A 12,827-nucleotide genomic window follows, 5' to 3' on the forward strand; every position below is an offset into this window, starting at 1 on the left:
GCCCCCCTGACAGGAGCATCGAAGCAGTTCATGCTCCGATGCTCTCCTTGGTACTGCGCTAAATCGCACAGGGCAAAGGCATTTTTTGGAGATCCGGTGATGTACCGGGGCTCTCCATGGGGCTGCCAGAAAGCCTGGTGACGTCACCACCACTGATGGGCAGGATTTTGCTCTGCCCTAGCCAGTAAAACGGCTAGGGCAGCGCTAAAGCCCGTACATTAGAGCCGGTGACGTCACCGAACACACTGCCGGCGGAAGTTTCCGCCCGGCAGTGTGTTATTGAAAACAAAAGAGCCCGTGCCCTGCGCGATCTAGCGCAGGGCAAGGGAACGCATCGGATCATGAGATGCTCCGATGCTAGCCTCAGGGGGGCTGCCTGGGTGAAAATAAGGGTATGTCCGGGTTCAGCTCTGAACCCGGACAACCCCTTTAACAGGACTTCTCAGTCCTCTTATGCACCAGACAACCACTCTCCCTCCGCCATGGGCAGGTTGTTGGCTAGGTTTGTTCTTTGTCAACCCTATAAAGTACTACTGTATTCCGCACAGCTGCGTTACCCCATTTCATGGATGGAGTACTCACGTTGTTGTTACTGCCTCTCTGCTTTGATTTCAGAGTTACAAGGCCCAGTCCTGGCAGAGTACCTGGATCACCACTGGATTCTCTATCCTGCAGGGATACGCAGCATTATGAGCACCAGCCGCTACTGCTGTGTTCGGGTCCTCGCTGGATGTCCTCTCTGATATGGCTGTGACAGGACCAGTGAGCGCCACACGCCTACTTGGTGGATGGAATTTTCCGCTGCTTGCTCTGGTATCGGACATGATCCTGTAGTTCTTCCATGGTCCGGGCGTTCTTGGTACTCCCTTATGTTCTCTGATTAGTTGTGCTACATGACAGCAGTGCCGTTCACTTGGGCCTCGCCGTTGTCTGCACCTGTCAGTTTCTTCCCCCTGTCAGTGTGCTCTGCTGGTAGCTGGTTTCTACATGTCCGTGTAGTCTCTCCTGGCTTTCCCTGGCGAATTCTGCCTCCTTTTCTGACCTATGGATGTCTGACGATTCTTTTACAAAATCCAGTGTGCTGTACTTGCCCCTTCTGGGGCAGTGTTATACAGTATGCTAGTCACCACACTTGGGATGGTAGATTAACCATGGCTGATGTTGTTGTTTGTTTTTTTTTGTTGTTTTTTTCCCTATAGTTGCTACATTTAATTTTTCCTTTGATAATCTGGCTATTGTCCCCATGTGGTCCAGTTCTGTGGACCCTACTTGAGCCTCTGACTGGGTAATCCTGCCGGGCCGGCACCCCAATAGAAATTTATATATTTGTCCGCAGCTGCGGACAAGAATAGGACATGTTCTATTTTTTTTCGGAGCTGCGAACCGGAAGTTCGGGGCCGCGCTCTGGAAATGCGCTCTGGAAACGCCTGGGCTCTCGAAGTTGTATCCTCCGGATACAAAATCGCATTTGCGTCCCTCCCTCCGGTTTGCTTCTTTTCGCTCCCGTGTCCCGAGGGGCCCCCCCGTGTGCGGCCGCCTTCTCGGAAGCCATTCGCACCCTCCTGGTCAAGGGGGTGATTACTCCCGTTCCTCCAAGGGAAAGATTCAAAGGGTTCTACTCGAAAAAGAAGGTTCGGTAAGACCGATATTGGACCTCAAGCGGTTAAACCGTTTTCTCAGTCTTCGTCGGTTCAGCATGGAGTCCCTCAGATCCGTAGTGGCCTCTATGGAAAAAGCGGAGTTTCTGTCGTCTATCGACATCCAGGATGCTTACCTCCACGTGCCGATCGCTTGGTGTCACCAGCGTTTCCTCCGCTTTGCGGTGGGGAACGACCACTATCAATTTGTCGCTCTTCCATTCGGCCTTGCGACGGCTCCTCGGGTGTTCACCAAGATCCTTGCTCCTGTCCTGGCCTTGCTCCGCTCCAGGGGTGTTTTTCTACTTCCCTACTTGGACGATCTGCTCATCAAGGCGCCCTCCTTTTCCCAGACATCCACCAGCGTGGACCTCGCGCTGCAAACCCTTCAAAAGTCTTCGCTTACCCCTTCCAGACAACTAGTCTTCCTGGGGATGTTACTGGATACAGAAGTGGCGGAGGTTCGGCTCCCACCGGAAAAGCGTCTACTCCTTCACCGGTCGGTTCGGACCCTTCTTCTCCACCGGCGTCCGTCCTTCCGGTCCAGCATGCAGGTATTGGGACAGATGGTGTCCTGCTTCGAGGCGATTCCTTTCGCGCAATATCACTCCCGCATCTTCCAGACGGCAATCCTGTCTGCCTGGGACATGTCTCAGGAGAGTCTGGTCCGGCCCTTCCCCCTACCTTCCCATGCTCGGACCTCCCTCCTCTGGTGGTTATGGACTTCCCTCCAGGGAAAATCCTTTCTGCCGATGACCTGGTTGGTGGTCACCACCGATGCCAGTCTGCAGGGTTGGGGGGGAGTGTTTCCTCCCCGGTCCGTCCAGGACACTTGGTCTCCATCTTAGTCCAAACTGCTGATAAACATTCTGGAACTGAGGGCGATTCTTCTTTCGATCCGGCACAGGACTCCGCTGCTTCGGGGCCATTCCGTCCGTGTCCAGTCGGACAACGCCACGGCCCTGGCGTATATAAATCATCAAGGGCGCACTCGCAGTGCTGCGGCTATACGTTTCTCACATCCTCCGCTGGGCGGAAACTCATATTCCTGCCCTGTCGGCAATTTACAACTGGGCGGCGGACTTCCTCAGCCGGACGACGATCGACCTGGGCGGGTGGTCTCTGCATTCCGACATGTTCGAGTCCATTTGCCTCCGTTGGGGTCGTCCAGAGGTGGATCTCATGGCCTCCAGGTTCAACCACAAGATCCCCACCTTCCTTTCCAGGTCCAAGGACCCGAGGGCGTACGGTGTCGACGCTCTAGTTCGTTGTGGACGGAATTTTCCCTCCTGTACGTATTTCCGCCGCTCCCTCTTCTGCCACGGGTTCTCTGGAAGATCGCGACTGAGGGCATGCCTACGATACTCATAGCCCCGGATTGGCCACGCCGACCTTGGTACGCCGACCTAATGCTGCTCCTGAGAGACGCGCCTTGGCCGCTGCCTCTAAGAGAAGACCTCCTCTCTCAAGGGCTGATCTTCCACCAGCATTTAGGGTCGCTACGTTTAACGGCATGGCAGGGTTTTCCAGCGGACGTGGTTCGTACCATGATCCGCGCACGGAAGCCGGCCTCGTCCCGAATTTACTACCGGACTTGGCGGTAGAAGTATTAAAAAATGGTCTTTTGAATAATTTGGTTGTCTGTGTAATACCTTCAGAGCCAGAGACGCTGCTTGTACCTGCTCTCTACTCTGTCAGAGATGAAGATCCTCACTAGCACTCCTCACTAACTCAGAATACCGAAATAGTGTGTATGAAAATGGTTTAAAGGGGTATTCTGGTTAAATGACGTCATGCCCTATCCATAGGATGGGTTATATAACTGTTAGATTGGTGGGGGTCCAACTGCTTGGATCCCCACCGAAAATGTGGGCCCCCTTCTTGTGAAGTCAGTGGAGTGGCAGTTGGAGCATACACACTGTACTCGGCTATCTCAGACACACGTTTGACCTGCTGCTTCATTCATTTTGGGGGAACAGGGCCCCTATTGTCGTAAAAAACCCCCACCAATCTAACAGCCATCTGACCAGCAGACCGCTTTAACGTATTGTGGCCTGTGCCATGGTTTTTCTGATGTGTTTGCGGTACAGCTACCTGTCACTGCTACCTGTGCAGTTTGGTAATGAGGGGAAGATTGTGTAGATTGCATTGTAAGAAGTGGTGATTAAAAGGCATCTCCGTTTAATGTGACCATTGTTTTTGTCATGGTAGAATTTTGTAAGATCCCTAAACAAGGATCTTACCATGTTGTCTGCAGTAGTCTAGACAGTTTCTCTGTCTAGATGCATGACGTCTCCTCTGTAGCCATCTAGATTTTCGTACCATGATCCGTGCACGGAAGCCGGCCTCGTCCCGAATTTACTACCGGACTTGGCGGTCTTACCTGGGGTTTAGCGAAAAGCTGGATGTTCATCCTCTTTGTTTTTCTCTTCCCACTGTCTTGTCCTTCTTAGTCTGGTCTGGATCTGGGGCTTGGTCTCGTTAAAGGGTCAGGTCTCAGCGCTTTCCATCCTTTTTCAGCGTCCTTTGGCCCCTCTCTGACCTGTCAAAACCTTTATCCAGGGAGTCGCTAATTCCGTTCCCCCGTATCACTCTCCCATTCCACCCTGGGATCTTAATGTGGTGCTCTCTGCGCTCCAGTCCTCCCCCCTTCGAGCCGTTGCGGAGGGTTTCTCTTCGCCTTTTGTCCTGCAAGGTTATTTTCCTTGTGGCCATAACGTCCCTTCGACTGGTGTCTGAATTGACGGCACTTTCTTGCTCTGAGCCCCTTTTGGTCTTCCACCAGGATAAGGCGGTTCTCCGTCCGGTTCCTTCCTTCCTTCTGAAGCCTTTCACCTCAATGAGGGCATGGTCCTCCCTTCCCTTTTTCCGTCTCCTTCTCATCCTCGAGAACGGGAGCTTCACCGCCTGGATGTTGTTAGGGCCCTGAAGATTTATCTGTAAGTCACCGGACCCTTTCGGCGCACGGACTCTCTTTGTGCTTCCGGAGGGTCCGCGCAAGGGGTTGGCGGCGTCCAGGGTGTCTATTGCCCGCTTCATCAAGATGGCGATTGCCGAGGCCTACCACGCCAAGGACAGGGAGATGCCTTTTGGTGTTACCGCTAATTCTACCAGAGCGATCGGTGCCTCTTGGGCTCAGACGCATCGGGCTTTGGCTGAACAACTGTGTAAGGCCGCGACTTGGTCTTCTTTGCACACCTTCACCAAGTTCTACAGGGTGAACACCTATGCATCAGCGGATGCTGCTTTGGGCCGCCTGATTTTGCAGGCGGCGGTTTCTTGATACCTCCGGTGGTTTCATCTTGCGCTGTAGTCCCTCCCCTCTTGGACTGCTCTTGAACGTCCCAAGGTTTCCTGTGTCCCCCAAGGAATTGGGCGAGAAAACAAGATTTTTGTATAACTTACCAGTAAAATCTCTTTCTCACTCTTCCTTGGGGGACACAGCACCCACCCATTGTTCTGGTTTACCGTTTCGGTTTAGTTGCCCCTGTCGGGTAGTTGACTTGTTTGGTTTTACATGGTTGGTCATTGCCTTTCTTTCACTACTTGGACACGCAACTGGTAGTCTCTCTCTCCAGGCCGAGGGTATAGCTGCTGGAGGAGGGGCTTAACAGTTTTCACTTAGTGTCACGCCTCCTAGGGAGCTGAGCTATACCCAAGGTCTTCTGTGTCCCCCCAAGGAAGAGCGAGAAAGAGATTTTACTGGTAAGTTATACAAAAATCTCGTTTTTTGTGTCACGACAGATATAGCTCTACTCTTAGGATAAAATCTTACTGGAAAACCCTTTTAAATAATTTTTATCAAGCAGATTCTTTGAACAGTCTAGCTAGAATATTGGGAATTCCCAAGGAAGCGACAGACTCGGATTTCTTTGGATGTAATTATCATCGCCTTTCTATATAAATTCAGTGTGGCATGAGATTGGACATTTGTATTTATTAAATCGGACAGATTGGCAACTGTAAAGCGGAAGGAAGATTCCTGTGGCATTACTAAAATTACCCGGGCAAGACATCTGTTCTGTGCATTTGCTTTATAGCCAAGATTTTCTCTCAGATATTCAGGCAAGAATAAATGACTTCTGTACGAACAGGAGTTTAATAGCAAAAATCTACAATGTGTACTGTAATTCTCTTCTCTCTAGACCAGAAATGGCTAGAAGTTTTCTATATGAGATCTGTGTTTTTATGCAGCTTGTGATGAGCTTTCTCATGTCTTTGTAGAACAGGGGTGTCAAACTCAAATTCATCGGGGGCCGCATCAGCAGTTGGGTCACCCTCAAAGGGCCGGTTGTATCTGTAGGACTATGTGTCCACTCTTTATTATCATAAATTATTGTCACTACATTCAATTATTACTGTTTTTTGTAATAATGTAAGTAATAACTAGCTCTGAAAGCTTGACCTGCAAGCGCTGACTGGGGTCACATAGCATTATACTGATTTATGATGCTATGTAACCCTTACAGTTCTGGAATGTGTTGAATAACACTGACATAATGCTGTCAGTGTTATCCAACACATTCCAGAACTGTAAGGGTTACCGTATTTTTCGCCCTATAAGACGCACCGGCCCATAATACGCACCTAGGTTTTTGAGGAGGAAAATAAGAAAAAAAATATTTTGAACCAAAAGGTGTGCTTTTGGTGGGTTTTGAACTAATTGTGGTCTGTGGGTGGCACTGTTATGGGGGATCTGTGGATTGGACACTGTTATGGGGGATCTGTGGGTGACGCACTGTTATGGGGGATCTGTGGGTGACGCACTGTTATGGGGGCTCTGTGGGTGACGCACTGTTATGGGGGATCTGTGGGTGACGCACTGTTATGGGGGATCTGTGGGTGACGCACTGTTATGGGGGATCTGTGGGTGACGCACTGTTATGGGGGATCTGTGGGTGACGCACTGTTATGGGGGATCTGTGGGTGACGCACTGTTATGGGGGATCTGTGGGTGACGCACTGTTATGGGGGATCTGTGGGTGACGCACTGTTATGGGGGATCTGTGGGTGACGCACTGTTATGGGGGATCTGTGGGTGACGCACTGTTATGGGGGATCTGTGGGTGACGCACTGTTATGGGGGATCTGTGGGTGACGCACTGTTATGGGGGATCTGTGGGTGACGCACTGTTATGGGGGATCTGTGGGTGACGCACTGTTATGGGGGATCTGTGGGTGACACATATATAGCATCTTATGCTATGTGTCATCCACAGATCCCCTCCATAAGTGTCCCTGTAGTAGTGAATGACCCTCAATACACAGGCTAGGGGCCGGCATCTGCTTTTATAATGACAGCGGGGCCCGTGCAGTGACTATTCTACTACACGGGCCCCGCTCACTGTATATTCGTATCTCTAATAGTTAATGGTTACTGTATGTATATAATCGCATAAGGAGAGGAGGCAGGCCGGAAGGACAGGCGCTGGCAGCGTGAGTCATACGTCATGCGCCCACGTCGCCTGCTTCATTCAATAACCAGTGACTGGTGAAGTGGATATCATTGGTTGTCTCGTGTAAAGGGGTTGGGATATATCAGACAGCAAGTGGCCAGTCAGTTCTTCAAGTTGATGTGTTTTGGTAGCAGTAAAAATGGGCAAGTGTAAGGATCTGAGTATTTCTGACAAAGGTGAAGTTGTGATGGCTAAATGACTGGATGAGATCAGCTCCAAGACTGCAGGTCTTCTTGGGTGTTCCTAGTATGCAGTGTTTAGTACCTTCCAACAGTGGTCCAAAAAGGGCAACCAGTGAAGGTGCAACAGTCATTGGTGCCCAAGATTCATTGATGTTTATGGGAAGTGAAGGACAAGCCCATCAGATCTTATAGAGGAGCTACTGTGGAGCAGATTGCTGAAAAGTTAAAGGGGTTGTCTCATCATGGACAATGGGGGCATATTCTAGGATATGCCCCCATTGTCTTATAGGTGTGGGTCCCACTGCTGTGACCCGCACCTATATTGAGAACGGAGCCCTACAAGTGAAGGAGGGCGCACTGTGCATGCACAGCCGCCCTCCATTAATTTTCTATGGGGCCGACGAAAATAGCCGAGCTCTGGCTCGGCTATTTCCGTCAGCACCATAGAAATAAATGAGAGCGGGGGCTGCGTATGTGCGGTACGCTCCCATTCACTTCTATGGGGAGTCGGCTTGGTGGTGGCTGCACCAGAGTCCTCTAGCCACCACCTTGCGGGCTCCGTTCTCAATATAGGTGTGGGTCCCAGCGGTGGGACCTGCACCTATAAGACAACGGGGGCATATCCTAGCGATATGCCCCTATTGTCTATGATGAGACAACCCCTTTAATGCTGGCTGTGGTAGAAAAGTGTCAGAACACACAGAACATCTGTCATGGTCTTACCTTCTTACTGTTCTCCTTCGTTTGACATGTGCTGGCGGCCATCTTGGTTTCTGGGTTTCTTGTAGCCTCCCACCCTGCGGCTTCTCCTTCCCACTGGGAGGAGCTGGATGCCTAGCTCATATATATAGGAGGTCTGTGGCTTCAGTTCCTTGCTTGGTCCTCCTGTGTTCACATGCTTCTAAGACTGCTGCTGCTTCTGGTTCCTGATCCTGGCCTCGTCTGACTACCCCGTTGGTTCCTGATCCTGGCTTCGTCTGACTACCCTGCTGGTTCCTGATTCTGGCCTCGTCTGACTACCCCGTTGGTTCCTGATCCTGGCTTCGTCTGACTACCCTGCTGGTTCCTGATCCAGGCTTCGTCTGACTACCCTTCTAGTTCCTGACCTCTGTCTACGCAAGACCCTGCTTCGGTTTAGCCATCCGTTTGGACTTTTGCTTACAGCTTGATTTTCAATAAAGCCTTCTTATTTCCACTTATCTCTTGTTGTACGTCTGGTTCATGGTTCCATGACATTAGGACCAAGCCATGAATTTTGACGGTACAGGGCCATCCTCGCTACCTACGCTGGTTGCCAGACTTGATCAGCAGGATCACCTGTTGGGTCGGTTCGCTGTGGCGTTGCAAACCCTGCTTGAACGCACGGCTCATTTCGCTTCCGTTGCCGATGGGTCGGTTGTCGCTCCTGGGCCCGCTCCTACTGCCGCTCCGGTTGTTGCGCAAGAGTCTACCCCGACACCTGTTGCTGCGCCTGCGGTGTCTCGGGGTATGATCGGTTCTGCCCCCCTTCCACAGCGCTTTGGGGGGAGAGCCAACTCAGTGCCGAGGTTTCCTTAACCAGGTGGGCATTTATTTCGAGTTGCTGCCACATGCCTTTCCTACTGAGAGATCAAAGGTGGGCTTCTTGATCTCGCTGCTCTCGGACAAGGCCTTGGCCTGGGCCAGCCCTTTATGGGAGAACAACAATCCGGTGGTTGCCGAGTTTTCCGGTTTTGTTGCTTCTCTTCGGAAGGTATTCGATGTGCCGGCTCGTGCTGCCTCTGCTGCGAAGCTCCTTATGTCCATCAGACAGGGTTCACGATCCGTAGCTGAATACGCCATTGAGTTTCGTACCCTGGCAGCAGAGGTGGGCTGGAATAATGAGGCTCTGGTCGCTGCTTTCTCTCATGGTCTCTCGGATGCCTTGAAGGATGAGGTTGCAGCTAAGGACCTACCAGTGGAGCTCGAGTCTCTTGTTTCTTTCCTGATTTTGATTGACACCAGACTCAGGGAGAGGCCTTCCTTTAAGGAGAGCCTGCGGAGGTCTTCTAACAGATTGGCGCCTACGTTTGCTGTCCCACCCGTGCCTCCCTCTCCTCCCACGCCTCCTGGGGATGACTTGTCTGGGGGTGAACCCATGCAGCTGGGGTTTGCTCGCCTGTCCGAGGGGGAGAGGGTACTCCGGAGACGCGAGGGCCGATGCATGTACTGTGGTCTCGGTGGGCATTTTCGGTTGGCATGTCTGAACCGTCCGGGAAACGCTCGCACCTGAGATCCTGTCGGGGGCAGATCTTGGGTGGAGTCTCCTCGTCCCCGGTTTCCCGTGTTGACAAACCACTGATCACTGTTGTCCTCTCCTGGGTCGGGGGCTCGGTGACGACCCAGGCGTTGGTGGACTCTGGTGCTGGTGGTTTGTTTATTGATAGTGTGTTCGCTGCCGCCAATTCCATTCCTCTGCAGCCTCGAGGTTCCCCACTGGCTCTTGAGGCGATAGACGGCAGACCCCTTCTGCCGCCACACGTGACTCATGAGACCCTTCCAGTGGGGATAGCCATTGGTGCCGTTCACAGAGAGTCGGTCTGTCTCCAGGTGATTTCGTCTCCACACTACCCGGTGGTCTTGGGGTACCCCTGGCTCCAGAAGCATAATCCGACTTTCGATTGGAGATCGGCCGAGATCCTCTCGTGGTCACCGCAGTGTGGGGCTAGTTGCATCCATGGGCCTGTCAAGTTGCTGTGTACTTCCTCTGACTCTGTTGCCTCCTGAATACGAAGAGTACCGGGATGTATTCGATAAGGTGCGCGCGGTTGCCCTACCTCCGCACCGCCCATACGATTGTGCCATAGAGTTACAATCTGGTGCCGTTCCTCCTCGTGGCAAAGTCTATCCACTGTCGGTAGCGGAGAATGAGGCCATGGAGGAGTACGTGAGGGAGGCGCTTTCACGCGGACACATTCGCAAATCCTCGTCCCCGGCAGGGGCTGGATTTTTCTTTGTGAAAAAAAAGGGCGGTGAGTTGAGGCCTTGCATCGATTACAGGGGTCTCAATCGCATTACGATCAAGAACGCTTACCCGATACCCTTGATTTCCGAGCTGTTCGATCGCCTCAAAGGGGCCACGGTCTTTACCAAACTCGACCTGAGGGCGGCATATAACCTGGTAAGGATCAAGGCGGGCGATGAGTGGAAGACCGCGTTTAACACCAGGACCGGTCATTATGAATCCTTGGTTATGCCCTTTGGGTTGTGCAATGCGCCCGCAGTCTTCCAGGAATTCATCAACGATGTTTTCCGTGACCTGTTGCAGCAGTGTGTGGTGGTCTATTTGGATGACATCTTGGTATATTCTGAATCCATGGAGGCCCACATTATGGATGTCAGACGAGTGTTGCAACGGTTACGAGAGAACAGGCTGTTCGGTAAGCTTGAGAAATGCGAATTTCACCGATCCCAGGTAACCTTCTTAGGTTACATCATTTCCGCTGAGGGGTTCTCCATGGATCCTGAGAAGGTTTCGGCTGTCTTACAGTGGCCCCAGCCCAGTGGTCTCCGTGCCCTGCAGCGCTTTTTGGGCTTCGCCAATTATTATCGGAAGTTCATCAGGGACTTTTCTATGCTAGCCAAGCCTCTCACGGATCTGACCAGGAAGGGCAGTAATTCCCAGGTCTGGCCGCTCGAGGCCATCCGAGCTTTTGAGGCTCTAAAGTCCGCCTTTGTGTCGGCTCCGATTCTGTCGCATCCCAACCCTGGGTTGCCCTTTGTCCTCGAGGTGGACGCGTCTGAGATGGGAGTAGGCGCCCTTCTGTCTCAGCGTAGAACACCAGAGGGTCCTCTGCTTCCCTGTGGGTTTTACTCCCGGAAACTGTCTTCCGCGGAGTGCAACTATCAGATTGGTGACAGGGAGTTATTGGCCATCGTGCAGGCCCTTAAAGAATGGAGGCACTTGCTCGAGGGTTCGGTGGTTCCGGTTCTCATCCTGACGGACCACAAGAATCTGACCTACCTTTCTGAGGCCAAGAGATTGACACCACGTCAGGCCAGATGGGCTCTGTTCTTGTCACGTTTTAATTACGTGGTCTCCTACCTACCCGGTTCCAAGAACATCAGAGCGGATGCCTTATCACGGCAGTACTCCGAGCTGTCCGGGGAGGAGTCGATTCCGACTTCGGTCATACCTCCGAATCAGATCCTGGCCGCCATTCGCACCAGCCTGACCTCTCCCCTGGGTATGCAGATTTTGGCGGCTCAATCTGGTGCTCCCTCTGGGAGACCCAACGGCAGGTGTTTTGTGCCTGAGGAGTTGCGCACTCGGTTGTTGCGAACCTACCATAACTCCAAGGCCGCGGGGCATCCTGGAAAGAATCAGCTGTCCTGGGCTGTTTCACGTCTGTTCTGGTGGCCTTCTCTACGTTCCGACATCGCCGCATATGTAGCGGCATGCTCCGTTTGTGCCCAGAGTAAGTCCCCTCTGCACCTTCCGTTGGGCCTTTTGCAACCCATAGCCACCGGGGAGCGCCCATGGTCACACCTGGGGATGGATTTCATTGTGGACCTCCCTGCATCCCGAGGCCATACGGTCATTCTCATGATTGTGGATCGGTTTTCCAAAATGTGCCACTGTGTTCCTCTCAAGAAGTTACCCTCTGCACAAGAGTTGGCCACGATTTTCGCCAGGGAGGTCTTCCGGTTGCACGGTTTGCCCAAGGAGATTGTGTCGGATCGGGGGAGTCAGTTTGTGTCCAGGTTCTGGCGCGCCTTTTGCTCCCAGGTGGGGATTCATCTCTCTTTCTCCTCGGCCTACCACCCTCAGTCCAATGGGGCCGCAGAACGATCCAATCAGGCCTTGGAGCAATTCCTTCGTTGCTATGTCTCCGATCACCAAGACAATTGGGTTGACCTCCTGCCTTGGGCTGAGTTTGCCAGGAACACGGCGGTGAACTCTTCCTCTGGGACGTCTCCCTTCATGGCCAATTATGGGTTCCAACCTGCCGTGTTACCGGAGGTATTCTCTCCCCAGGATATTCCGGCTGTGGAGGATCACCTTTCCGTCCTACGTGCTTCTTGGGTACAGATCCAGAGGTCCCTTGAGGTCTCTGCGCAGCGCCAGAGACTCCAGGCTGATCGCAGACGAGCGCCCGCTCCTTCCTACCAGGTCGGAGACCGTGTATGGTTGTCCACCCGCAACCTCAACCTTCGAGTGCCCACTCCCAAGCTGGCGCCTCGCTTTGTTGGTCCCTTCCGAGTGCTTCGCAGGGTAAACCCGGTAGCCTATGCCCTTGCGCTTCCTCCTGGCATGCGGATCTCCAACGTGTTTCATGTCTCCCTGTTGAAGCCGTTGGTGTGTAATCGTTTCACTTCCTCGGTTCCTCGGCCCCGTCCGGTCCAAGTGGGCAATCGTGAGGAATATGAGGTGAGCAATATCCTGGACTCACGCCTGGTCCGCGGTCGGTTGCAGTTTTTGGTCCATTGGCGTGGTTATGGTCCAGAGGAGCGTTCCTGGGTTCCCTCCGCAGATGTCCATGCTCCTGCTTTGCTCCGAGCCTTCCACGCACGCTTCCCTCAGAATCCGTTCC

At 52.7% G+C, this 12,827-nt stretch overlaps 1 protein-coding gene across 1 annotated transcript in view; it reads left to right on the forward strand.

The window, feature by feature from the left end:
- TDRD9 (tudor domain containing 9) overlaps positions 1–12,827 on the forward strand; it is a 166,224-nt gene that overhangs the window by 132,917 nt on the left and 20,480 nt on the right. The window lies entirely within an intron of this gene.

This window comes from Bufo gargarizans, chromosome 11 (assembly GCF_014858855.1).
Source record: "Bufo gargarizans isolate SCDJY-AF-19 chromosome 11, ASM1485885v1, whole genome shotgun sequence".
NCBI lineage: Eukaryota > Metazoa > Chordata > Amphibia > Anura > Bufonidae > Bufo > Bufo gargarizans.